The sequence below is a fragment of the Carcharodon carcharias genome, chromosome 32 (genome assembly GCF_017639515.1).
Source record: "Carcharodon carcharias isolate sCarCar2 chromosome 32, sCarCar2.pri, whole genome shotgun sequence".
Classification (NCBI taxonomy): domain Eukaryota; kingdom Metazoa; phylum Chordata; class Chondrichthyes; order Lamniformes; family Lamnidae; genus Carcharodon; species Carcharodon carcharias.
Genome location: NC_054498.1, coordinates 22,408,611 through 22,434,957, shown reverse-complemented (window position 1 = coordinate 22,434,957; position 26,347 = coordinate 22,408,611). Strand labels below are relative to the sequence as shown.

At 55.7% G+C, this 26,347-nt stretch overlaps 1 protein-coding gene across 1 annotated transcript in view; it reads left to right on the top strand.

The window, feature by feature from the left end:
* Positions 1-2,230: 2,230 nt before the first annotated feature.
* Positions 2,231-26,347, top strand: part of LOC121272004 (zinc finger protein 609-like) — a 194,825-nt gene continuing 170,708 nt past the window's right edge. Inside the window, exon 1 of the mRNA XM_041178351.1 lies at positions 2,231-2,319. The gene's annotated coding sequence lies outside the window, so the exon portion shown is untranslated. The remainder of the gene's footprint in view (positions 2,320-26,347) is intronic.

Here is a 26,347-nt window from a genome sequence, read left to right as displayed (position 1 = left end):
TTTTCCTCACTCCGAACTGGATTTTCCTCACTCCGAACTGGGTTTTTCTCACTCCGCTCTGGATTTTCCTCACTCTGCACTGGATTTTCCTCACTCTGCTTCGTGTTTCCCTCACTCCGCACTGGTTTTTCCTCACTACGCTCTGGGTTTTCCTCACTCCACTCTGGGTTTTCCTCACTCTGCATCGGGTTTTCCTCACTCTGCTCTGGGATTTCATTACTCTGCTCTGGGTCTTCTGACTCCACCCTGGATTTTCTGACTCTGCTCCTGGTTTCCTGACTCCACTCTGGGATTTCTTTACTCAGCTCTGGATTCTCCTCACTCTGCTAGGGGCTTCCTCACTCCACTCTGGGCTTTATGACTCCCTTCCAGGATCCCCCCCCCCACCTCTGCTGTGCATTCCACGTAGAATTTTCCTGTCTCCACTCCATGTTTTCCTCACTATCCTCCGTATTTGGCACATTCCACTCCAAGTTTTCCTTTCTCTGCTCCAAGTTTTCTGACTCCACTGTGGGTTTTCCTCACTTTGGGTTTGCCTCACTCCTCTCTGGTTTCCCCCACTGCATTCAGGAATTTCCTTTCTCCAGTCCAGATTCTGGATTTTTTGACTTTGCTCCAGGTTGCTCTGCTTCGGTTTTTCTAACTCCACTCCTGGTTCCACTTTGGGTTTTCCCCCTCCCTGTTCTAAGGGGTTTCCTCTGCCTGTTCTAGGGTTTCCTCTTTCCACTCCAGGTTTTTAGATGCCAATCTGGGTTTTCTTCTTCCACTTCAGGTTTTCTTCACTCCATTCTGGATCTTCCTTTTCCCACTCCAGGTTTTCCTCATTCTCCTCAGGGTTTTCCTCATTTCACTCCAGGTTTTCCTTGCCGCACTCCGGGTTTCTGACTCTGCTCTGGGTGTCCCTCAATCGGTTCCGGGTTTCCCCACTCTGCTCCAGGATTTCCTTACACTGCTCCGGGTTTTCTTCTTCCACTTTAGGTTTTCCTCGCTTATCTCTGGGCTTTTCTTACTCCGCTCTGGGTTTTCTGACTCCACTCCAGGTTTCTCTCAATTTGCTCCGCGTTTTTATCATTCCACACCAGGTTTTCTTCAATCCGCTCCTGGTTTTTTAGATCAACTCCAGGTTTCCCTCGCTCTACTGCGGGTTTTCCTCACTCCACCCCGGGTTTTGCTCACTCCACACCGGGTTTTCCTAGCCTGCTCTGGGTTTTCCTCACTCCGCACCAGGTACCTAGATTCGCTCCGGGTTTTCCTCACGCCACCCCGGGTTTTCCTCACTCCACTCCTGGTACAGCACCAGGTTTTCCTCGCTTCGCTGCGGGTTTTCCTCGTTCTGCTCCGGGTTTCCTCGCTCCGCTCCATGTTTTCCTTGCTCTGCTCCGGGTTTCCTGGCTTCGCTCTGGGGTTCCATTCTGGGTTTTCCTGGCTCTGCTCCAGAGTGTTCTGCTCCTGGTTTTCCTTGCTCCACTCTGAGTTTTCCTCATTCTGCTCTGGGTTTCCTTGCTCTGCTCCAGGTTTTCCTTATGCCACCCCTGGTACTGCACCAGGTTTTCCTTGCTCCGCTCCGGGTTTTCCTGGCTCTGCTCCGGGCTTTTCTGGCTCCGCTCCAGGTTTTCCTGGCTCCGCTCCAGGGTGTTCTGCTCTGGGTTTCCTTGCTCCGCTCCAGGTTTTCCTTATGCCACCCCTGGTACGGCACCGGGTTTCCCTTGCTCTGCTCCGGGTTTTCCTGGCTCCGCTCCGGGCTTTCCTGGCTCCGCTCCGAGTTTTCCTGGCTCCGCTCCGGGGGGGGGGGGGGGGTAGGCGCGTGCTCCGCTCCGGGTTTTCTCTGCTCCGCTCCGGGCTTTCCTGGCTCCGCTCCGGGTTTTCCTCACACCGGGGTTCGGTCCATCAATCCCTCAGCCTCGGGGAAGCCGCTCGGATCGGGCCAGGGGGAGAGTCGCCGCCGCCGCCGCCCGGAGAACCGCGAGCCCGAGTCCGGGCCTCCCTCTCTCTCTTCCACCCCCCCCCCCCACAACTTTGCCCGCAGCCCGAACAGCCTGAAGCGGCCTCGCAGCCTCGGCCTCTCCAAGTCCCCCCCCCACCCCCGCTCTCCCGCCGTGTCGGAGCCGAGCCCCGGAGCCGGGCGGCTGCCGATGGCCGCGATCCGGTGAGAGCGGGGCCCCGCTCGGGGAAGCGGCCTTGGGGGGGGGGTGGGGGGTGGTGGTGGTGGTTGGGCGGGGGGGGGGGTGGCGGGGGAGCAAGAGGAGGCCCCCCGTCGCCGGGAGCCTCGCCTCAGCCTCAGCCTCAGCCTCAGCCCGGAGCCCGGCTGCCGTCCACCGGGTAAGTGAGCGCCTCCTCGATCCGCGGGGGGGGGGGGGGGGGGGGGGGGGGGTGGAGCAGGTGGGGGCCCGGGCCTCGGGGGTTGGGGGGGGGGGGGGGCAGAATCTCTTTGTTCACCGCTGGGCCCTGGGAGGGAGCCGGAGGCTGGATTTGTACCGAGCCCCGGGGTGGGTGGGGGGAGGGGAGGGGGGGGTATGTCGGTGACAGATTGAGGGGTGGCGGGGGGGAGAGCCGGGTGACCTGCTGCCGGCACATGGTGGAAGGCAAAGGCGGGGTGGCAGTTGAGAGGGGGGTGGGGGGGGTGAATTCAGAGAGACAATAACCCCCCCCCCCCCCCCCCCAACCCTATTTCCTCAGCCCCCGGGGGCACAGGAGTGGATTGAGCAGCAACCAGAGCTGCTGCTCTTTGTGATGCCCCATCACCCGGACACACTGACAGGCTCCATTCCCCCCCGCTCCTCTCTCTCTCTCTCTCTCTCACACAAATCAGTCCCAGTTTAATGTCTTGTTTGTTTTCCACTCCCCAGCACCACCACTTCTCTTTGCTTTGGTGCAAACTTGTCTGAGCCAGGACCCACTCTGGGCTCAAACCCCACTTCAGCACATCATCTCTGTTGGGAGAAGGGAAAAAAGGGTTCTTGCAAAAGTACATACTTAAAAGACTTATCTTCTCCCTGCACCCACCGCGCGCACACACCCACTCCCACTGTCATATTTTAAACTGACCCAGAACTTGGATTGACGATTGAATTGAGTTTGGACACTTTGCATCAGAGGTCAGATTATGAATTTCTGGGGTTCTGGGTGCTAAGCATATTCTTGGTTCTACATCCCTGCACAACCCCCTCTCCACACAGACATAGAGGTATGAACTGCCTTGGCTTAGTGATTGGTAGCCCTCTCACCTCTGTGTCAGATCATGGGTTCAAGTACCACTCCAGAGACTTCAACATACAATCCAGTGCACTGTCAGAGGTGCCATCAAATGAGATGTTAACCCAAGGCCCTGTTTACCCTGTCAGGTGAACTTAAAAGATCCCACGGTTTTATTTTGAAGAAGAGCAGGCGGGTTCCCCTCATGTCCTGGCCAAACTTTATCTCAACCTAAAAATACGGATGATGCGGTGGTCATTTATTTCACTGTTGTTTGTGGGAGCTTGCTGTGTGCAATTTAGTTGCTGTGTTTCTTGTATTACAATAGTGACTGCATTTCAAAAATATTTATTTTGCTGTGCTGTGCTTTGGAACTTCCTGAGATTGCGAACGGTGCTATATGAATGTAAGCTTCTAATGCAGTGTTTTGTGGCCTGACTCTTTCTTCAGATGCACGAGGGGCAGTAAACAATATGTTGCTTCATGTGCAACACTTGTATCTTTAAAATGTACTTCTCAGATGTTTAAGGCTTCAGGTAATCATTGCTGCAAAAGTCTTGTTGGCAGCAAGTTGAAATAGAGGACTTCCCCGGATAGTATCATGTTGGCTTCTGTCACATAGGAACTGAGCCATGTCACAAGCCTTCCCACTGAACAACAATGATGTGAGTCAGCCTGAGCATTCTGTATTTGCTCAGTGGGTTTTATCTCGATTAATTTTAAAGCTTCTCTCACTGGCAGCAGTTCCTGTGGTGGATGCCAGTGATTGGGAGGTTGTGTCATTGATGAACAGCCCAACTTGAGGAATGTTTGATGATTGGGACTTTACAGTGCATAAAATAGCCAGTTATTTTAGTGTTTGGATAATCTCTGTAGAAAGAGAGAATTGTGCTTGTTTCAGGTTGGGCCCATGTGAAGTTCAGTTGGAACAGATTGCATTGCCTGTGGCTGATGTTTTTCCAAAATTTACTGGTGGTATTTTCTTTTGGTAACCTTGCTTTGATTGTTGGGGTCATTAATCCTTCATTGTTGATGTCATGTGTAAAATGTGTGTGAAGTGTGTTGGCTGATCACTATGCTGTCTGCAGCGAACAGACTGTAAGGCAGGTTTGCCTGTGCGTGCTGTACAGTATTAGCTGACTTTGGAGGGAACAATGCAATCATGTCTGCGTTAGAGAGGGCAAATCAGCAAGTGCCTCATCAGTATGCAGTGATCTTTATTGGAAGCACATGTGCACAGATATTTGCCAAGGGCAGGTGTAAGCACACGGTGATGCCTCCTGTAGCGGAATACTCGGTCGTTGTGGACTGTCGAGGACCGCATGGAAAACGACCACTCCAAAGTGGCAAAAAGGCATCTGTGCAATTGCACCTCAGTGGGAGTCAGTACCTTTTAAGAAATAAATGGGTGTGAGAGGGAAAAATTGAAGAAATAATGAAAGGTTAGCAAGTGTAATAATATGTATATTTTTAAATGGACAGGACAAACCCGCTTTGTGCTGTAATTCCATACCTTTTGCCTCCCTATGTTCCTCCATGCCTTGATGCCCATTACTTCAATCAAGCTTTCGTTTCTCTTTTAATGTAACAGAGGAACCAAGTGTCCAAACTCTTTCCTTCCCTCTGAAGTGTCGTTCTATGTTAAAGTTGTTGTACACAAACAAGTTATTGCAGGCTGTCGTCAATATGTTCAGGAAATGACAGTCCTCGTTAGAAGCATTTGGAGTAGTCACTCAGTGTGAAGTATAAGATACGCTGCCAAACTTGTATCCAACTTTGCCTTCAGATTCTACGACTCTTGGTTTCTTCACTGTGTGAATGGATGGAGTGAGAACAGCATGTATGGTGGGTTGTTTCAAATTCAGGAAGAAGGAACAGCGGTAATGACTATAATCCTGTTCATGTGTTAAGGGTTGCAGCGAAAGATTAAAAGCTAGAGAAGATGAGCCTCAAATGGCAGGCATTACCTTGTATCCTGCCCTTAGCCCAAGATGATTGTTTGAAAACCTTTGCTGTATATGGAATAATATTTGGTTAGATGTTAGCTTTCTACAGTTCAGGGTTGTTGAAGGGGAGGGCTTGGTGGTCTTGGGGCTTTAGCAATGGAAAGAGATATTGAGACATAGCATGGTAGCAAATGAAAACCAACCAAGAGCAGAGTGATTGAAGGTTAAGAGGCTGCTTGGATTTGAGTGATGTGTAGAAATTGTCTTCAGAAGATTTGAAGCCTTTTTAATACCTTATGGAAAGGATTGCAAGAGATTGATATTCACTGATTTAACCATTGTACCTTAAGAGGATTAGAGTACACTTGGGGTTGCGTGAGTTTAAGTTGCTGGTTGTAGTGCAGAATCATCAGGAAATGGAGTGGATGTGTATGGCTAGTGAACACAGGAGGTTGTATATATGGGAAAAGAGGAGACATACGAGCATGAATTAGGAGCAGGAGTAGGCCACTTGGCCCCTTGAACCTGCTCTGCCATTCAACAAGATCGTGGCTGATCTGATTGTGACCTCAACTCCACATTTCTCACCAATCCCTGATAACCTTTCACCCCTTTGCTTATCAAGAATCTATCCAGCTCTGCCTTAAAAATATTCAAACACTCTGCTTCAACTACCTTTTGAGCAAGAGACTTGTAAAGATTTGTGATCCTCTGAGAGAAAAAATTTCATCTCACCTCTGCCTTAAATGGGCCACTCCTTAATTTTAAACAGTGACCCCTAGTTCTAGATTCTCCCACAAGAGGAAACATCCTCTCCACATCCAGACTGTCAAGATCCCTCCGGACCTTACATGTTTCAATCAAGTCACCTCTTACTCTTCTAAACTCCAGTGGATACAAGGCTAACCTGTCCAACCTTTCTTCATAAGACAACCTGCTCATTCCTGGTATTAGTCTAGTAAACCTCTGAACTGCTTCCAATGCATTTACACCCTTCCTTAATGAAGAGACCAGTACTGTACACAGCACTCCCGATGTGGTCTCACCAATATCCTGTATAACTGAAGCATAACCTCCCTTCCTTTGTATTCAGTTCCCCTCACAATACATGATATTCTATTAACTTCCCTGATTATTTGCTGCACACTAACCTTTTGTGATTCATGTACTAGGACACCTAGATCCCTCTGAGTCTCAGAGCTCTGCAATCTCTCACCATTTAGATAATAAGCTTTTTTATTCTTCCTGCCAAAATGGACAATTTCACATTTTCCCACATTTTACTCCATTTGCAAGACCTTTGCCCTTTTCACTTTCCTACCTATCTTTGTGTCATCAGCAGACTTAGCAACCATCCCATCCATCCCTTCGTCTAAGTCATTTATCTAAATTATAAAAGTTGAGGCCCCAGCACTGATCCTTGTGGCACACCACTCGTCACATCTTGCCAACCAGAAACTGACCGATTTATGCCTACCCTCTGTTTCCTGTTAGCTAGCCAATCTTCTGTTCATGCCAATATGTTACCCCCTACAACATGAGCTTTTATTTTTTTCGCAATAACCTTTACTCACAGCACATGTGACTCATTCAAAGAACTCCAGTAAATTGGTTAAACATGATTTCCCTTTCACAAAACCATGTTAACTCTGCCTGATTACCTTAAATTTTTCCACCCTGCTAGAACATCTTTACTAATAGCTTGTAACATTTTCACTATCTCAGATGTTAAGCTAACTCGCCTGTAGTTTCCTGCTTTCCACTTCCCTCCCGTTTGAATAAAGGAGTTACATTTGCTATTTTCCAATCTAGGCAATTTTGGAAAATTAAAACCAATGCATCAACTATCTCAGTACCTGATCCTTTTAAGACTCTAGGATGAAGTCCATCAGGACCTAAGGACTTGATAGCCTGCAGCTCCAACACTTTGCTCAGTACCACTTCCCCGGTGATTATAATTTTCTTGAGTTCCTCCCACCTTTCCATTTCCTGATTTACAGCTATTTTTAGGATGTATCCTTTATATTGAAGACCAATGCAAAATATTTATTCAATTGATCTGCCATCTCCTCATTTTCCATTATTAGTTCCCTAGATTCATTTTCTTTGGTCCAACGCTCACTTTGTTAACTCTTCTTTAAATATCCATAGAAACTCTCACTATGTCTTTATATTTTTAGCTAGCTTTTTCTCGTACTCTGAATTTTTCCTTTCCTATCAATCTTTTAGAAATTCTTAACTGTTTTTTATATTCTGGCCAATCTTCTGACCTGCCACTAGTCTTTGTGCAATATAAGTTTCATCTTCAAGTTTGATACTATCTTTTACTTTTTCAGTTAACCACAGATGGTGGGTCCTCCCCTTGGAATTTTTCTTTCCCATTGAAAAGCATCTATTCTGTGAATTCTGAAATATCCCCTTGAATGTGCCAATATACCTATCCCTTAATTTGTCAGTTCACTTTAGCTAGCTCTGCTCGCCTAATAGCCCTTATTTAAGTTTAAAATACTAGTTTTAGACCCACTCCTCTCCCTCAAACTGAATGTAAAATTCAATCATATTATGATCACTACGACCTAGGGGTGCCTTCACTACGAGGTGATCAATGAGACTGAGTTAATTGACATAGGTGAACAGTCATCAACTACAGAGTGGAATGGTTCAGGATTGCCTGAGTGTAGATTTGATGAAAGGCCATCTAATAATCATTACTATTAACCAGAGGATTTGAAAATGGCAAGGCCATGAAAAATAAATCGCAGAGGCCTCAGCCTCAAAACTCCGCAAATCAGCAAGAAGATGGCTCAAAGCAGTGCAGCTGGTCATGGACTAAGCCAGAACTGAGCATTCTAACTTGAGAACCTGCAAACCTAATGGTAACAGAGTGATGTTAGAGGGTTAAGGACAACCCAAGGAGCAAGAAGAATCGACTTGCTGCAGGAGAGGCAGATAAAGAGAGGAGCAAGTTTGGAGCAATGCTCCTTGTCCACAATGGACAAGCTAACATCAAGACTAGAGGTGCTATCTGGGAACTAGAGAGCATAAGATGCAAAAGACCTGGCAGGGATGAAATGTGATGATGATCACATTAGTCAAGTGGAGAAAGGAGTAGAACTCGTGGAGAAAATGATCCAAACAGGTCAATTTTCTCATTGGAAGAAGTGACCGGATGGGAGAAAGGTGAAAATGGGGATTCATTGGAGTTTCAAGAAACATTGGTAAGAGACCAGAAGGAGCAGAGCTACAGGTTTCTTATCTGCTGAATAAATTCATTGGATTTCCAAACATAAGGGGGTCCCACTGTGTCGGATTGATAAAGACATAAGGTAAGAAAGGAAGAATTGTCTTTAGAAGAGGCTACAGCATTGAAGGATGAAATAATGCCAGAACTGAGGGCTAAAGGAGATACAGTGCCAGGTCTGGGGGTTGAAGAGAGATACAGTGCCAGGTCTGGGGGCGGAAGGGAGATACAGTGCCAGGTCTGGGGGCGGAAGGGAGATACAGTGCCAGGTCTGGGGGCGGAAGGGAGATACAGTGCCAGGTCTGGGGGCGGAAGGGAGATACAGTGCCAGGTCTGGGGGCTGACGCGAGATACAGTGCCAGGTCTGGGGGCTGACGGGAGATACAGTGCCAGGTCTAAGGCTGATGGGAGATACAGTGCCAGGTCTGGCAGTTGACGGGGATACAGTGCCAGGTCTGGGGGCTGAAGGGAGATACAGTGCCAGGTCTGGGGGTTGAAGGGAGATACAGTGCCAGGACTGGGGGTTGAAGGGAGATACAGTGCCAGGTCTGGGGGTTGAAGGAAGATACAGTGCCAGGACTGGGGATGAAGGAAGATACAGTGCCAGGTCTGGGGGTTGAAGGAAGATACAGTGCCAGGTCTGGGGGTTGAAGGGAGATACAGTGCCAGGTCTGGGTATTGAAGGGAGATACAGTGCCAGATCTGGGGATGACGGGCGATACAGTGCCAGGTCTGGGTGTTGAAGGGAGATACAGTGCCAGGACTGGGGGCTGAATGGAGATACAGTGCCAGGTCTGGGTGTTGAAGGAAGATACAGTGCCAGATCTGGGGATGACGGGCGATACAGTGCCAGGTCTGGGGATGAAGGAAGATACAGTGCCAGGTCTGGGGGTTGAAGGAAGATACAGTGCCAGGTCTGGGGGTTGAAGGGAGATACAGTGCCAGGTCTGGGTGTTGAAGGGAGATACAGTGCCAGATCTGGGGATGACGGGCGATACAGTGCCAGGTCTGGGTGTTGAAGGGAGATACAGTGCCAGGACTGGGGGCTGAAGGGAGATACAGTGCCAGGTCTGGGGGCTGAAGGGAGATACAGTGCCAGGTCTGGGGGCTGAAGGGAGATACAGTGCCAGGTCTGAGGGCTGACTGGAGATTCAGTGCCAGGTCTGAGGGCTGACTGGAGATTCAGTGCCAGGTCTGGGGGCTGACTGGAGATTCAGTGCCAGGTCTGGGGGCTGACTTGAGATTCAGTGCCAGGTCTGGGGGCTGACTTGAGATTCAGTGCCAGGTCTGGGGGCTGACTTGAGATTCAGTGCCAGGTCTGGGGGCTGAGTGGAGATTCAGTGCCAGGTCTGGGGGCTGAGTGGAGATTCAGTGCCAGGTCTGGGGGCTGAGTGGAGATTCAGTGCCAGGTCTGGGGGCTGAGTGGAGATTCAGTGCCAGGTCTGGGGGCTGAGTGGAGATTCAGTGCCAGGTCTGGGGGCTGCGTGGAGATTCAGTGCCAGGTCTGGGGGCTGAGTGGAGATTCAGTGCCAGGTCTGGGGGCTGAGTGGAGATTCAGTGCCCGGTCTGGGGGCTGAGTGGAGATTCAGTGCCCGGTCTGGGGGCTGAGTGGAGATTCAGTGCCCGGTCTGGGGGCTGAGTGGAGATTCAGTGCCAGGTCTGGGGGCTGAGTGGAGATTCAGTGCCAGGTCTGGGGGCTGAGTGGAGATTCAGTGCCAGGTCTGGGGGCTGAGTGGAGATTCAGTGCCAGGTCTGGGGGCTGAGTGGAGATTCAGTGCCAGGTCTGGGGGCTGAGTGGAGATTCAGTGCCAGGTCTGGGGGCTGAGTGGAGATTCAGTGCCAGGTCTGGGGGCTGAGTGGAGATTCAGTGCCAGGTCTGGGGGCTGAGTGGAGATTCAGTGCCAGGTCTGGGGGCTGAGTGGAGATTCAGTGCCAGGTCTGGGGGCTGAGTGGAGATTCAGTGCCAGGTCTGGGGGCTGAGTGGAGATTCAGTGCCAGGTCTGGGGGCTGAGTGGAGATTCAGTGCCAGGTCTGGGGGCTGAGTGGAGATTCAGTGCCAGGTCTGGGGGCTGAGTGGAGATTCAGTGCCAGGTCTGGGGGCTGAGTGGAGATTCAGTGCCAGGTCTGGGGGCTGAGTGGAGATTCAGTGCCAGGTCTGGGGGCTGAGTGGAGATTCAGTGCCAGGTCTGGGGGCTGAGTGGAGATTCAGTGCCAGGTCTGGGGGCTGAGTGGAGATTCAGTGCCAGGTCTGGGGGCTGAGTGGAGATTCAGTGCCAGGTCTGGGGGCTGAGTGGAGATTCAGTGCCAGGTCTGGGGGCTGAGTGGAGATTCAGTGCCAGGTCTGGGGGCTGAGTGGAGATTCAGTGCCAGGTCTGGGGGCTGAGTGGAGATTCAGTGCCAGGTCTGGGGGCTGAGTGGAGATTCAGTGCCAGGTCTGGGGGCTGAGTGGAGATTCAGTGCCAGGTCTGGGGGCTGAGTGGAGATTCAGTGCCAGGTCTGGGGGCTGACTGGAGATTCAGTGCCAGGTCTGGGGGCTGACTGGAGATTCAGTGCCAGGTCTGGGGGCTGACTGGAGATTCAGTGCCAGGTCTGGGGGCTCACTGGAGATTCAGTGCCAGGTCTGGGGGCTGACTGGAGATTCAGTGCCAGGTCTGGGGGCTGACTGGAGATTCAGTGCCAGGTCTGGGGGCTGACTGGAGATTCAGTGCCAGGTCTGGGGGCTGACTGGAGATTCAGTGCCAGGTCTGGGGGCTGACTGGAGATTCAGTGCCAGGTCTGGGGGGTTGAAGGTAGATACAGTGCCAGGTCTGGGGGTTGAAGGTAGATACAGTGCCAGGTCTGAGGGTTGAAGGGAGATACAGTGCCAGGTCTGGGGGCTGAGTGGAGATTCAGTGCCAGGTCTGGGGGCTGACTGGAGATTCAGTGCCAGGTCTGGGGGCTGAAGGGCGATACAGTGCCAGGTCTGGGGACTGAAGGGAGATACAGTGCCAGGTCTGGTGGTTGAAGGAAGATACAGTGCCAGGTCTGGGGGTTGAAGGGAGATACAGTGCCAGGTCTGGGGGGTTGAAGGGAGATACAGTGCCAGGTCTGAGGGTTGAAGGGAGATACAGTGCCAGGTCTGGTGGTTGAAGGAAGATACAGTGCCTGGTCTGGGGGGTTGAATGGAGATACAGTGCCAGGTCTGGGGGCTGATGGGAGATACAGTGCCAGGTCTGGGGGCTGACGGGAGATACAGTGCCAGGTCTGGGGGCTGAAGGGAGATACAGTGCCAGGTCTGGGGACTGAAGGGAGATACAGTGCCAGGTCTGGGGACTGAAGGGAGATACAGTGCCAGGTCTGGGGACTGAAGGGAGATACAGTGCCAGGTCTGGGGACTGAAGGGAGATACAGTGCCAGGTCTGGGGACTGAAGGGAGATACAGTGCCAGGTCTGGGGACTGAAGGGAGATACAGTGCCAGGTCTGGGGACTGAAGGGAGATACAGTGCCAGGTCTGGGGACTGAAGGGAGATACAGTGCCAGGTCTGGGGACTGAAGGGAGATACAGTGCCAGGTCTGGGGACTGAAGGGAGATACAGTGCCAGGTCTGGGGACTGAAGGGAGATACAGTGCCAGGTCTGGGGACTGAAGGGAGATACAGTGCCAGGTCTGGGGACTGAAGGGAGATACAGTGCCAGGTCTGGGGACTGAAGGGAGATACAGTGCCAGGTCTGGGGACTGAAGGGAGATACAGTGCCAGGTCTGGGGACTGAAGGGAGATACAGTGCCAGGTCTGGGGACTGAAGGGAGATACAGTGCCAGGTCTGGGGACTGAAGGGAGATACAGTGCCAGGTCTGGGGACTGAAGGGAGATACAGTGCCAGGTCTGGGGACTGAAGGGAGATACAGTGCCAGGTCTGGGGACTGAAGGGAGATACAGTGCCAGGTCTGGGGACTGAAGGGAGATACAGTGCCAGGTCTGGGGACTGAAGGGAGGTACAGTGCCAGGTCTGGGGACTGAAGGGAGATACAGTGCCAGGTCTGGGGACTGAAGGGAGATACAGTGCCAGGTCTGGGGACTGAAGGGAGATACAGTGCCAGGTCTGGGGACTGAAGGGAGATACAGTGCCAGGTCTGGGGACTGAAGGGAGATACAGTGCCAGGTCTGGGGACTGAAGGGAGATACAGTGCCAGGTCTGGGGACTGAAGGGAGATACAGTGCCAGGTCTGGGGACTGAAGGGAGATACAGTGCCAGGTCTGGGGACTGAAGGGAGATACAGTGCCAGGTCTGGGGACTGAAGGGAGATACAGTGCCAGGTCTGGGGACTGAAGGGAGATACAGTGCCAGGTCTGGGGACTGAAGGGAGATACAGTGCCAGGTCTGGGGACTGAAGGGAGATACAGTGCCAGGTCTGAGGGTTGACGGGAGATACAGTGCCAGGTCTGGGGGCTGAGTGGAGATTCAGTGCCAGGTCTGGGGGCTGAGTGGAGATTCAGTGCCAGGTCTGGGGGCTGAGTGGAGATTCAGTGCCAGGTCTGGGGGCTGAGTGGAGATTCAGTGCCAGGTCTGGGGGCTGAGTGGAGATTCAGTGCCAGGTCTGGGGGCTGAGTGGAGATTCAGTGCCAGGTCTGGGGGCTGAGTGGAGATTCAGTGCCAGGTCTGGGGGCTGAGTGGAGATTCAGTGCCAGGTCTGGGGGCTGAAGGGAGATACAGTGCCAGGTCTGAGGGTTGAAGGGCGATACAGTGCCAGGTCTGGGGGGTTGAAGGAAGATACAGTGCCAGGTCTGGGGGTTGAAGGGAGATACAGTGCCAGGTCTGGGGGTTGAAGGGAGATACAGTGCCTGGTCTGGGGGGTTGAATGGAGATACAGTGCCAGGTCTGGGGGTTGACGGGAGATTCAGTGCCAGGTCTGGGGGCTGACGGGAGATACAGTGCCAGGTCTGGGGGCTGACTGGAGATTCAGTGCCAGGTCTGGGGGCTGAGTGGAGATTCAGTGCCAGGTCTGGGGGCTGACTGGAGATTCAGTGCCAGGTCTGGGGCTGACTGGAGATTCAGTGCCAGGTCTGGGGGCTGAGTGGAGATTCAGTGCCAGGTCTGGGGGCTGAGTGGAGATTCAGTGCCAGGTCTGGGGGCTGAGTGGAGATTCAGTGCCAGGTCTGGGGGCTGAGTGGAGATTCAGTGCCAGGTCTGGGGGCTGACTGGAGATTCAGTGCCAGGTCTGGGGGCTGAGTGGAGATTCAGTGCCAGGTCTGGGGGCTGAAGGGAGGTACAGTGCCAGGTCTGGGGGTTGAAGGTAGATACAGTGCCAGGTCTGGGGGTTGAAGGTAGATACAGTGCCAGGTCTGAGGGTTGAAGGGAGATACAGTGCCAGGTCTGGGGGCTGAGTGGAGATTCAGTGCCAGGTCTGGGGGCTGAGTGGAGATTCAGTGCCAGGTCTGGGGGCTGAAGGGCGATACAGTGCCAGGTCTGGGGACTGAAGGGAGATACAGTGCCAGGTCTGGGGGCTGACTGGATATTCAGTGCCAAGTCTGAAGGTTGAAGGGTGATACAGTGCCAGGTCTGGTGGTTGAAGGAAGATACAGTGCCAGGTCTGGGGGTTGAAGGGAGATACAGTGCCAGGTCTGGGGGGTTGAAGGGAGATACAGTGCCAGGTCTGGGGGTTGAAGGGAGATACAGTGCCAGGTCTGGTGGTTGAAGGAAGATACAGTGCCTGGTCTGGGGGGTTGAATGGAGATACAGTGCCAGGTCTGGGGGCTGACGGGAGATACAGTGCCAGGTCTGGGGGCTGACGGGAGATACAGTGCCAGGTCTGGGGGCTGACTGGAGATACAGTGCCAGGTCTGGGGGCTGAAGGGAGATACAGTGCCAGGTCTGGGGACTGAAGGGAGATACAGTGCCAGGTCTGGGGACTGAAGGAAGATACAGTGCCAGTTCTGGGGACTGAAGGGAGATACAGTGCCAGGTCTGGGGACTGAAGGGAGATACAGTGCCAGGTCTGGGGACTGAAGGGAGATACAGTGCCAGGTCTGGGGGTTGAAGGGAGATACAGTGCCAGGACTGGGGGTTGAAGGGAGATACAGTGCCAGGTCTGGGGGTTGAAGGAAGATACAGTGCCAGGACTGGGGATGAAGGAAGATACAGTGCCAGGTCTGGGGGTTGAAGGAAGATACAGTGCCAGGTCTGGGGGTTGAAGGGAGATACAGTGCCAGGTCTGGGTATTGAAGGGAGATACAGTGCCAGATCTGGGGATGACGGGCGATACAGTGCCAGGTCTGGGTGTTGAAGGGAGATACAGTGCCAGGACTGGGGGCTGAATGGAGATACAGTGCCAGGTCTGGGTGTTGAAGGGAGATACAGTGCCAGGTCTGGGGACTGAAGGGAGATACAGTGCCAGGTCTGGGGACTGAAGGGAGATACAGTGCCAGGTCTGGGGACTGAAGGGAGATACAGTGCCAGGTCTGGGGAATGAAGGGAGATACAGTGCCAGGTCTGGGGACTGAAGGGAGATACAGTGCCAGGTCTGGGGACTGAAGTGAGATACAGTGCCAGGTCTGGGGACTGAAGGGAGATACAGTGCCAGGTCTGGGGACTGAAGGGAGATACAGTGCCAGGTCTGGGGTCTGAAGGGAGATACAGTGCCAGGTCTGGGGACTGAAGGGAGATACAGTGCCAGGTCTGGGGACTGAAGGGAGATACAGTGCCAGGTCTGGGGACTGAAGGGAGATACAGTGCCAGGTTTGTGACTGAAGGTAGATACAGTGCCAGGTCTGGGGGCTGAAGGCAGATACAGTGCCAGGTCTGGGGGCTGAAGGCAGATACAGTGCCAGGTCTGAGGGTTGAAGGGAGATACAGTGCCAGGTCTGGGGGCTGACTGGAGATTCAGTGCCAGGTCTGGGGGCTGACTGGAGATTCAGTGCCAGGTCTGGGGGCTGAGTGGAGATTCAGTGCCAGGTCTGGGGGCTGAGTGGAGATTCAGTGCCAGGTCTGGGGGCTGAGTGGAGATTCAGTGCCAGGTCTGGGGGCTGAGTGGAGATTCAGTGCCAGGTCTGGGGGCTGAGTGGAGATTCAGTGCCAGGTCTGGGGGCTGAGTGGAGATTCAGTGCCAGGTCTGGGGGCTGAGTGGAGATTCAGTGCCAGGTCTGGGGGCTGAGTGGAGATTCAGTGCCAGGTCTGGGGGCTGAGTGGAGATTCAGTGCCAGGTCTGGGGGCTGAGTGGAGATTCAGTGCCAGGTCTGGGGGCTGAGTGGAGATTCAGTGCCAGGTCTGGGGGCTGAGTGGAGATTCAGTGCCAGGTCTGGGGGCTGAGTGGAGATTCAGTGCCAGGTCTGGGGGCTGAGTGGAGATTCAGTGCCAGGTCTGGGGGCTGAGTGGAGATTCAGTGCCAGGTCTGGGGGCTGAGTGGAGATTCAGTGCCAGGTCTGGGGGCTGAGTGGAGATTCAGTGCCAGGTCTGGGGGCTGAGTGGAGATTCAGTGCCAGGTCTGGGGGCTGCGTGGAGATTCAGTGCCAGGTCTGGGGGCTGACTGGAGATTCAGTGCCAGGTCTGGGGGCTGATTCAGTGCCAGGTCTGGGGGCTGAAGGGAGGTACAGTGCCAGGTCTGGGGGTTGAAGGTAGATACTGTGCCAGGTCTGGGGGTTGAAGGTAGATACAGTGCCAGGTCTGAGGGTTGAAGGGAGATTCAGTGCCAGGTCTGGGGGCTGACTGGAGATTCAGTGCCAGGTCTGGGGGCTGACTGGAGATTCAGTGCCAGGTCTGGGGGCTGAAGGGCGATACAGTGCCAGGTCTGGGGACTGAAGGGAGATACAGTGCCAGGTCTGGGGGCTGACTGGATATTCAGTGCCAAGTCTGAAGGTTGAAGGGCGATACAGTGCCAGGTCTGGTGGTTGAAGGAAGATACAGTGCCAGGTCTGGGGGGTTGAAGGGAGATACAGTGCCAGGTCTGGGGGTTGAAGGGAGATACAGTGCCAGGTCTGGTGGTTGAAGGAAGATACAGTGCCAGGTCTGGGGGCTGACTGGAGATACAGTGCCAGGTCTGGGGGCTGAAGGGAGATACAGTGCCAGGTCTGGGGACTGAAGGGAGATACAGTGCCAGGTCTGTGGACTGAAGGGAGATACAGTGCCAGGTCTGGGGACTGAAGGGAGATACAGTGCCAGGTCTGGGGACTGAAGGGAGATACAGTGCCAGGTCTGGGGACTGAAGGGAGATACAGTGCCAGGTCTGGGGACTGAAGGGAGATACAGTGCCAGGTCTGGGGACTGAAGGGAGATACAGTGCCAGGTCTGGGGACTGAAGGGAGATACAGTGCCAGGTCTGGGGACTGAAGGGAGATACAGTGCCAGGTCTGGGGACTGAAGGGAGATACAGTGCCAGGTCTGGGGACTGAAGGGAGATACAGTGCCAGGTCTGGGGACTGAAGGGAGATACAGTGCCAGGTCTGGGGGCTGAAGGGAGATACAGTGCCAGGTCTGGGGGCTGAAGGCAGATACAGTGCCAGGTCTGAGGGCTGACGGGAGATACAGTGCCAGGTCTGGGGGCTGACTGGAGATTCAGTGCCAGGTCTGGGGGCTGACTGGAGATTCAGTGCCAGGTCTGGGGGCTGAGTGGAGATTCAGTGCCAGGTCTGGGGGCTGAGTGGAGATTCAGTGCCAGGTCTGGGGGCTGAGTGGAGATTCAGTGCCAGGTCTGGGGGCTGAGTGGAGATTCAGTGCCAGGTCTGGGGGCTGAGTGGAGATTCAGTGCCAGGTCTGGGGGCTGAGTGGAGATTCAGTGCCAGGTCTGGGGGCTGAGTGGAGATTCAGTGCCAGGTCTGGGGGCTGAGTGGAGATTCAGTGCCAGGTCTGGGGGCTGAGTGGAGATTCAGTGCCAGGTCTGAGGGCTGAGTGGAGATTCAGTGCCAGGTCTGGGGGCTGTGGAGATTCAGTGCCAGGTCTGGGGGCTGAGTGGAGATTCAGTGCCAGGTCTGGGGGCTGAGTGGAGATTCAGTGCCAGGTCTGGGGGCTGACTGGAGATTCAGTGCCAGGTCTGGGGGCTGAAGGGAGATACAGTGCTAGGTCTGAGGGTTGAAGGGCGATACAGTGCTGGGTCTGAGGGTTGAAGGGCGATACAGTGCCAGGTCTGGGGGTTGAAGGAAGATACAGTGCCAGGTCTGGGGGTTGAAGGGAGATACAGTGCCAGGTCTGGGGTGTTGAAGGGAGATACAGTGCCAGGTCTGGGGGTTGAAGGGAGATACAGTGCCAGGTCTGGGGGTTGAAGGAAGATACAGTGCCTGGTCTGGGGGGTTGAATGGAGATACAGTGCCAGGTCTGGGGGTTGACGGGAGATACAGTGCCAGGTCTGGGGGTTGACGGGAGATACAGTGCCAGGTCTGGTGGCTGACGGGAGATACAGTGCCAGGTCTGGGGGCTGGCGGGAGATACAGTGCTAGGTCTGGGGGCTGACGGGAGATACAGTGCCAGGTCTGGGGGCTGAGTGGAGATTCAGTGCCAGGTCTGGGGGCTGAGTGGAGATTCAGTGCCAGGTCTGGGGGCTGAGTGGAGATTCAGTGCCAGGTCTGGGGGCTGAGTGGAGATTCAGTGCCAGGTCTGGGGGCTGAGTGGAGATTCAGTGCCAGGTCTGGGGGCTGAGTGGAGATTCAGTGCCAGGTCTGGGGGCTGAGTGGAGATTCAGTGCCAGGTCTGGGGGCTGAGTGGAGATTCAGTGCCAGGTCTGGGGGCTGAGTGGAGATTCAGTGCCAGGTCTGGGGGCTGAGTGGAGATTCAGTGCCAGGTCTGGGGGCTGAGTGGAGATTCAGTGCCAGGTCTGGGGGCTGAGTGGAGATTCAGTGCCAGGTCTGGGGGCTGAAGGGAGGTACAGTGCCAGGTCTGGGGGTTGAAGGTAGATACAGTGCCAGGTCTGAGGGTTGAAGGGAGATTCAGTGCCAGGTCTGGGGGCTGACTGGAGATTCAGTGCCAGGTCTGGGGGCTGACTGGAGATTCAGTGCCAGGTCTGGGGGCTGACTGGAGATTCAGTGCCAGGTCTGGGGACTGAAGGGAGATACAGTGCCAGGTCTGGGGGCTGACTGGATATTCAGTGCCAAGTCTGAAGGTTGAAGGGCGATACAGTGCCAGGTCTGGTGGTTGAAGGAAGATACAGTGCCAGGTCTGGGGGTTGAAGGGAGATACAGTGCCAGGTCTGGGGGGTTGAAGGGAGATACAGTGCCAGGTCTGGGGGTTGAAGGGAGATACAGTGCCAGGTCTGGTGGTTGAAGGAAGATACAGTGCCTGGTCTGGGGGGTTGAATGGAGATACAGTGCCAGGTCTGGGGGCTGATGGGCGATACAGTGCCAGGTCTGGGGGCTGACGGGAGATACAGTGCCAGGTCTGGGGGCTGACTGGAGATACAGTGCCAGGTCTGGGGGCTGAAGGGAGATACAGTGCCAGGTCTGGGGACTGAAGGGAGATACAGTGCCAGGTCTGGGGACTGAAGGGAGATACAGTGCCAGGTCTGGGGACTGAAGGGAGATACAGTGCCAGGTCTGGGGACTGAAGGGAGATACAGTGCCAGGTCTGGGGACTGAAGGGAGATACAGTGCCAGGTCTGGGGACTGAAGGGAGATACAGTGCCAGGTCTGGGGACTGAAGGGAGATACAGTGCCAGGTCTGGGGACTGAAGGGAGATACAGTGCCAGGTCTGGGACTGAAGGGAGATACAGTGCCAGGTCTGGGAGCTGAAGGGAGATACAGTGCCAGGTCTGGGGACTGAAGGGAGATACAGTGCCAGGTCTGGGGACTGAAGGGAGATACAGTGCCAGGTCTGGGGACTGAAGGGAGATACAGTGCCAGGTCTGGGGACTGAAGGGAGATACAGTGCCAGGTCTGGGGACTGAAGGGAGATACAGTGCCAGGTCTGGGGACTGAAGGGAGATACAGTGCCAGGTCTGGGGACTGAAGGGAGATACAGTGCCAGGTCTGAGGGTTGACGGGAGATACAGTGCCAGGTCTGGGGGCTGAGTGGAGATTCAGTGCCAGGTCTGGGGGCTGAGTGGAGATTCAGTGCCAGGTCTGGGGGCTGAGTGGAGATTCAGTGCCAGGTCTGGGGGCTGAGTGGAGATTCAGTGCCAGGTCTGGGGGCTGAGTGGAGATTCAGTGCCAGGTCTGGGGGCTGAGTGGAGATTCAGTGCCAGGTCTGGGGACTGAAGGGAGATACAGTGCCAGGTCTGGGGACTGAAGGGAGATACAGTGCCAGGTCTGGGGACTGAAGGGAGATACAGTGCCAGGTCTGGGGACTGAAGGGAGATACAGTGCCAGGTCTGGGGACTGAAGGGAGATACAGTGCCAGGTCTGGGGGCTGAAGGCAGATACAGTGCCAGGTCTGGGGGCTGAAGGCAGATACAGTGCCAGGTCTGGGGACTGAAGGGAGATACAGTGCCAGGTCTGAGGGCTGACGGGAGATACAGTGCCAGGTCTGGGGGCTGACTGGAGATTCAGTGCCAGGTCTGGGGGCTGACTGGAGATTCAGTGCCAGGTCTGGGGGCTGAGTGGAGATTCAGTGCCAGGTCTGGGGGCTGAGTGGAGATTCAGTGCCAGGTCTGGGGGCTGAGTGGAGATTCAGTGCCAGGTCTGGGGGCTGAGTGGAGATTCAGTGCCAGGTCTGGGGGCTGAGTGGAGATTCAGTGCCAGGTCTGGGGGCTGAGTGGAGATTCAGTGCCAGGTCTGGGGGCTGAGTGGAGATTCAGTGCCAGGTCTGGGGGCTGAGTGGAGATTCAGTGCCAGGTCTGGGGGCTGAGTGGAGATTCAGTGCCAGGTCTGGGGGCTGAGTGGAGATTCAGTGCCAGGTCTGGGGGCTGAGTGGAGATTCAGTGCCAGGTCTGGGGGCTGAGTGGAGATTCAGTGCCAGGTCTGGGGGCTGAGTGGAGATTCAGTGCCAGGTCTGGGGGCTGAGTGGAGATTCAGTGCCAGGTCTGGGGGCTGAGTGGAGATTCAGTGCCAGGTCTGGGGGCTGCGTGGAGATTCAGTGCCAGGTCTGGGGGCTGATGGGAGATACAGTGCTAGGTCTGAGGGCTGAAGGGCGATACAGTGCTAGGTCTGAGGGTTGAAGGGCGATACAGTGCCAGGTCTGGGGGTTGAAGGGCGATACAGTGCCAGGTCTGGGGGTTGAAGGGAGATACAGTGCCAGGTCTGGGGTGTTGAAGGGAGATACAGTGCCAGGTCTGGGGGTTGAAGGGAGATACAGTGCCAGGTCTGGGGGTTGAAGGAAGATACAGTGCCTGGTCTGGGGGGTTGAATGGAGATACAGTGCCAGGTCTGGGGGTTGACGGGAGATACAGTGCCAGGTCTGGGGGTTGACGGGAGATACAGTGCCAGGTCTGGGGGTTGACGGGAGATACAGTGCCAGGTCTGGGGGCTGAGTGGAGATTCAGTGCCAGGTCTGGGGGCTGAGTGGAGATTCAGTGCCAGGTCTGGGGGCTGAGTGGAGATTCAGTGCCAGGTCTGGGGGCTGAGTGGAGATTCAGTGCCAGGTCTGGGGGCTGACTTGAGATTCAGTGCCAGGTCTGGGGGCTGACTTGAGATTCAGTGCCAGGTCTGGGGGCTGACTTGAGATTCAGTGCCAGGTCTGGGGGCTGAGTGGAGATTCAGTGCCAGGTCTGGGGGCTGAGTGGAGATTCAGTGCCAGGTCTGGGGGCTGAGTGGAGATTCAGTGCCAGGTCTGGGGGCTGAGTGGAGATTCAGTGCCAGGTCTGGGGGCTGAAGGGAGGTACAGTGCCAGGTCTGGGGGTTGAAGGTAGATACAGTGCCAGGTCTGAGGGTTGAAGGGAGATTCAGTGCCAGGTCTGGGGGCTGACTGGAGATTCAGTGCCAGGTCTGGGGGCTGACTGGAGATTCAGTGCCAGGTCTGGGGGCTGAAGGGCGATACAGTGCCAGGTCTGGGGACTGAAGGGAGATACAGTGCCAGGTCTGGGGGCTGACTGGATATTCAGTGCCAAGTCTGAAGGTTGAAGGGCGATACAGTGCCAGGTCTGGTGGTTGAAGGAAGATACAGTGCCAGGTCTGGGGGTTGAAGGGAGATACAGTGCCAGGTCTGGGGGGTTGAAGGGAGATACAGTGCCAGGTCTGGGGGTTGAAGGGAGATACAGTGCCAGGTCTGGTGGTTGAAGGAAGATACAGTGCCTGGTCTGGGGGGTTGAATGGAGATACAGTGCCAGGTCTGGGGGCTGATGGGCGATACAGTGCCAGGTCTGGGGGCTGACGGGAGATACAGTGCCAGGTCTGGGGGCTGGCTGGAGATACAGTGCCAGGTCTGGGGGCTGAAGGGAGATACAGTGCCAGGTCTGGGGACTGAAGGGAGATACAGTGCCAGGTCTGGGGACTGAAGGGAGATACAGTGCCAGGTCTGGGGACTGAAGGGAGATACAGTGCCAGGTCTGGGGACTGAAGGAGATACAGTGCCAGGTCTGGGGACTGAAGGGAGATACAGTGCCAGGTCTGGGGACTGAAGGGAGATACAGTGCCAGGTCTGGGGACTGAAGGGAGATACAGTGCCAGGTCTGGGGACTGAAGGGAGATACAGTGCCAGGTCTGGGGACTGAAGGGAGATACAGTGCCAGGTCTGGGGACTGAAGGGAGATACAGTGCCAGGTCTGGGGACTGAAGGGAGATACAGTGCCAGGTCTGGGGACTGAAGGGAGATACAGTGCCAGGTCTGGGGACTGAAGGGAGATACAGTGCCAGGTCTGGGGACTGAAGGGAGATACAGTGCCAGGTCTGGGGACTGAAGGGAGATACAGTGCCAGGTCTGGGGACTGAAGGGAGATACAGTGCCAGGTCTGGGGGCTGAAGGCAGATACAGTGCCAGGTCTGGGGACTGAAGGGAGATACAGTGCCAGGTCTGAGGGCTGACGGGAGATACAGTGCCAGGTCTGGGGGCTGACTGGAGATTCAGTGCCAGGTCTGGGGGCTGAGTGGAGATTCAGTGCCAGGTCTGGGGGCTGAGTGGAGATTCAGTGCCAGGTCTGGGGGCTGAGTGGAGATTCAGTGCCAGGTCTGGGGGCTGAGTGGAGATTCAGTGCCAGGTCTGGGGGCTGAGTGGAGATTCAGTGCCAGGTCTGGGGGCTGAGTGGAGATTCAGTGCCAGGTCTGGGGGCTGAGTGGAGATTCAGTGCCAGGTCTGGGGGCTGAGTGGAGATTCAGTGCCAGGTCTGGGGGCTGAGTGGAGATTCAGTGCCAGGTCTGGGGGCTGAGTGGAGATTCAGTGCCAGGTCTGGGGGCTGAGTGGAGATTCAGTGCCAGGTCTGGGGGCTGAGTGGAGATTCAGTGCCAGGTCTGGGGGCTGAGTGGAGATTCAGTGCCAGGTCTGGGGGCTGAGTGGAGATTCAGTGCCAGGTCTGGGGGCTGAGTGGAGATTCAGTGCCAGGTCTGGGGGCTGAGTGGAGATTCAGTGCCAGGTCTGGGGGCTGAGTGGAGATTCAGTGCCAGGTCTGGGGGCTGAGTGGAGATTCAGTGCCAGGTCTGGGGGCTGAGTGGAGATTCAGTGCCAGTTCTGGGGGCTGAGTGGAGATTCAGTGCCAGGTCTGGGGGCTGAAGGGAGATACAGTGCTTGGTCTGAGGGTTGAAGGGCGATACAGTGCTAGGTCTGAGGGTTGAAGGGCGATACAGTGCCAGGTCTGGGGGTTGAAGGGCGATACAGTGCCAGGTCTGGGGGTTGAAGGGAGATACAGTGCCAGGTCTGGGGTGTTGAAGGGAGATACAGTGCCAGGTCTGGGGGTTGAAGGGAGATACAGTGCCAGGTCTGGGGGTTGAAGGAAGATACAGTGCCTGGTCTGGGGGGTTGAATGGAGATACAGTGCCAGGTCTGGGGGTTGACGGGAGATACAGTGCCAGGTCTGGGGTTTACGGGAGATACAGTGCCAGGTCTGGTGGCTGACGGGAGATACAGTGCCAGGTCTGGGGGCTGACGGGAGATACAGTGCTAGGTCTGGGGCTGACGGGAGATACAGTGCCAGGTCTGGGGGCTGAGTGGAGATTCAGTGCCAGGTCTGGGGGCTGAGTGGAGATTCAGTGCCAGGTCTGGGGGCTGAGTGGAGATTCAGTGCCAGGTCTGGGGGCTGAGTGGAGATTCAGTGCCAGGTCTGGGGGCTGAGTGGAGATTCAGTGCCAGGTCTGGGGGCTGAGTGGAGATTCAGTGCCAGGTCTGGGGGCTGAGTGGAGATTCAGTGCCAGGTCTGGGGGCTGAGTGGAGATTCAGTGCCAGGTCTGGGGGCTGAGTGGAGATTCAGTGCCAGGTCTGGGGGCTGAGTGGAGATTCAGTGCCAGGTCTGGGGGCTGAGTGGAGATTCAGTGCCAGGTCTGGGGGCTGAGTGGAGATTCAGTGCCAGGTCTGGGGGCTGAGTGGAGATTCAGTGCCAGGTCTGGGGGCTGAGTGGAGATTCAGTGCCAGGTCTGGGGGCTGAGTGGAGATTCAGTGCCAGGTCTGGGGGCTGAGTGGAGATTCAGTGCCAGGTCTGGGGGCTGAGTGGAGATTCAGTGCCAGGTCTGGGGGCTGAGTGGAGATTCAGTGCCAGGTCTGGGGGCTGAGTGGAGATTCAGTGCCAGGTCTGGGGGCTGAGTGGAGATTCAGTGCCAGGTCTGGGGGCTGAGTGGAGATTCAGTGCCAGGTCTGGGGGCTGAGTGGAGATTCAGTGCCAGGTCTGGGGGCTGAGTGGAGATTCAGTGCCAGGTCTGGGGGCTGAGTGGAGATTCAGTGCCAGGTCTGGGGGCTGAGTGGAGATTCAGTGCCAGGTCTGGGGGCTGAGTGGAGATTCAGTGCCAGGTCTGGGGGCTGAGTGGAGATTCAGTGCCAGGTCTGGGGGCTGACTTGAGATTCAGTGCCAGGTCTGGGGGCTGAGTGGAGATTCAGTGCCAGGTCTGGGGGCTGACTGGAGATTCAGTGCCAGGTCTGGGGGCTGAGTGGAGATTCAGTGCCAGGTCTGGGGGCTGAGTGGAGATTCAGTGCCAGGTCTGGGGGCTGAGTGGAGATTCAGTGCCAGGTCTGGGGGCTGAGTGGAGATTCAGTGCCAGGTCTGGGGGCTGAGTGGAGATTCAGTGCCAGGTCTGGGGGCTGAGTGGAGATTCAGTGCCAGGTCTGGGGGCTGAGTGGAGATTCAGTGCCAGGTCTGGGGGCTGAGTGGAGATTCAGTGCCAGGTCTGGGGGCTGAGTGGAGATTCAGTGCCAGGTCTGGGGGCTGAGTGGAGATTCAGTGCCAGGTCTGGGGGCTGATTGGAGATTCAGTGCCAGGTCTGGGGGCTGACTGGAGATTCAGTGCCAGGTCTGGGGGCTGAGTGGAGATTCAGTGCCAGGTCTGGGGGCTGAGTGGAGATTCAGTGCCAGGTCTGGGGGCTGAGTGGAGATTCAGTGCCAGGCCTGGGGGCTGAGTGGAGATTCAGTGCCAGGTCTGGGGGCTGAGTGGAGATTCAGTGCCAGGTCTGGGGGCTGAGTGGAGATTCAGTGCCAGGTCTGGGGGCTGAGTGGAGATTCAGTGCCAGGTCTGGGGGCTGAGTGGAGATTCAGTGCCAGGTCTGGGGGCTGAGTGGAGATTCAGTGCCTGGTCTGGGGGCTGAGTGGAGATTCAGTGCCAGGTCTGGGGGCTGAGTGGAGATTCAGTGCCAGGTCTGGGGGCTGAGTGGAGATTCAGTGCCAGGTCTGGGGGCTGAGTGGAGATTCCGTGCCAGGTCTGGGGCCTGAGTGGAGATTCCGTGCCAGGTCTGGGGGCTGAGTGGAGATTCCGTGCCAGGTCTGGGGGCTGAGTGGAGATTCTGTGCCAGGTCTGGGGGCTGAGTGGAGATTCCGTGCCAGGTCTGGGGGCTGAGTGGAGATTCCGTGCCAGGTCTGGGGGCTGAGTGGAGATTCCGTGCCAGGTCTGGGGGCTGAGTGGAGATTCCGTGCCAGGTCTGGGGGCTGAGTGGAGATTCCGTGCCAGGTCTGGGGGCTGAGTGGAGATTCCGTGCCAGGTCTGGGGGCTGAGTGGAGATTCCGTGCCAGGTCTGGGGGCTGAGTGGAGATTCCGTGCCAGGTCTGGGGGCTGAGTGGAGATTCCGTGCCAGGTCTGGGGGCTGAGTGGAGATTCCGTGCCAGGTCTGGGGGCTGAGTGGAGATTCAGTGCCAGGTCTGGGGGCTGAGTGGAGATTCAGTGCCAGGTCTGGGGGCTGACTGGAGATTCAGTGCCAGGTCTGGGGGCTGAGTGGAGATTCAGTGCCAGGTCTGGGGGCTGACTTGAGATTCAGTGCCAGGTCTGGGGGCTGAGTGGAGATTCAGTGCCAGGTCTGGGGGCTGAGTGGAGATTCAGTGCCAGGTCTGGGGGCTGAGTGGAGATTCAGTGCCAGGTCTGGGGGCTGAGTGGAGGTTCAGTGCCAGGTCTGGGGGCTGAGTGGAGGTTCAGTGCCAGGTCTGGGGGCTGACTGGAGATTCAGTGCCAAGTCTGGGGGCTGACTGGAGATTCAGTGCCAGGTCTGGGGGCTGAGTGGAGATTCAGTGCCAGGTCTGGGGGCTGACTGGAGATTCAGTGCCAGGTCTGGGGGCTGACTTGAGATTCAGTGCCAGGTCTGGGGGCTGACTTGAGATTCAGTGCCAGGTCTGGGGGCTGACTGGAGATTCAGTGCCAGGTCTGAGGGTTGAAGGGCGATACAGTGCCAGGTCTGGGGGTTGAAGGAAGATACAGTGCCATGTCTGGTGGTTGAAGGAAGATACAGTGCCAGGTCTGGGGGGTTGAAGGGCGATACAGTGCCAGGTCTGGGGGGTTGAAGGGCGATACAGTGCCAGGTCTGGGGGTTGAAGGATGATACAGTGCCAGGTCTGGGGGTTGAAGGAAGATACAGTGCCCGGTCTGGTGGTTGAAGGAAGATACAGTGCCCGGTCTGGTGGTTGAAGGAAGATACAGTGCCCGGTCTGGTGGTTGAAGGAAGATACAGTGCCCGGTCTGGGGGGTTGAAAGGAGATACAGTGATAGGTCTGAGGGTTGTTGGGAGATACAGTGCCAGG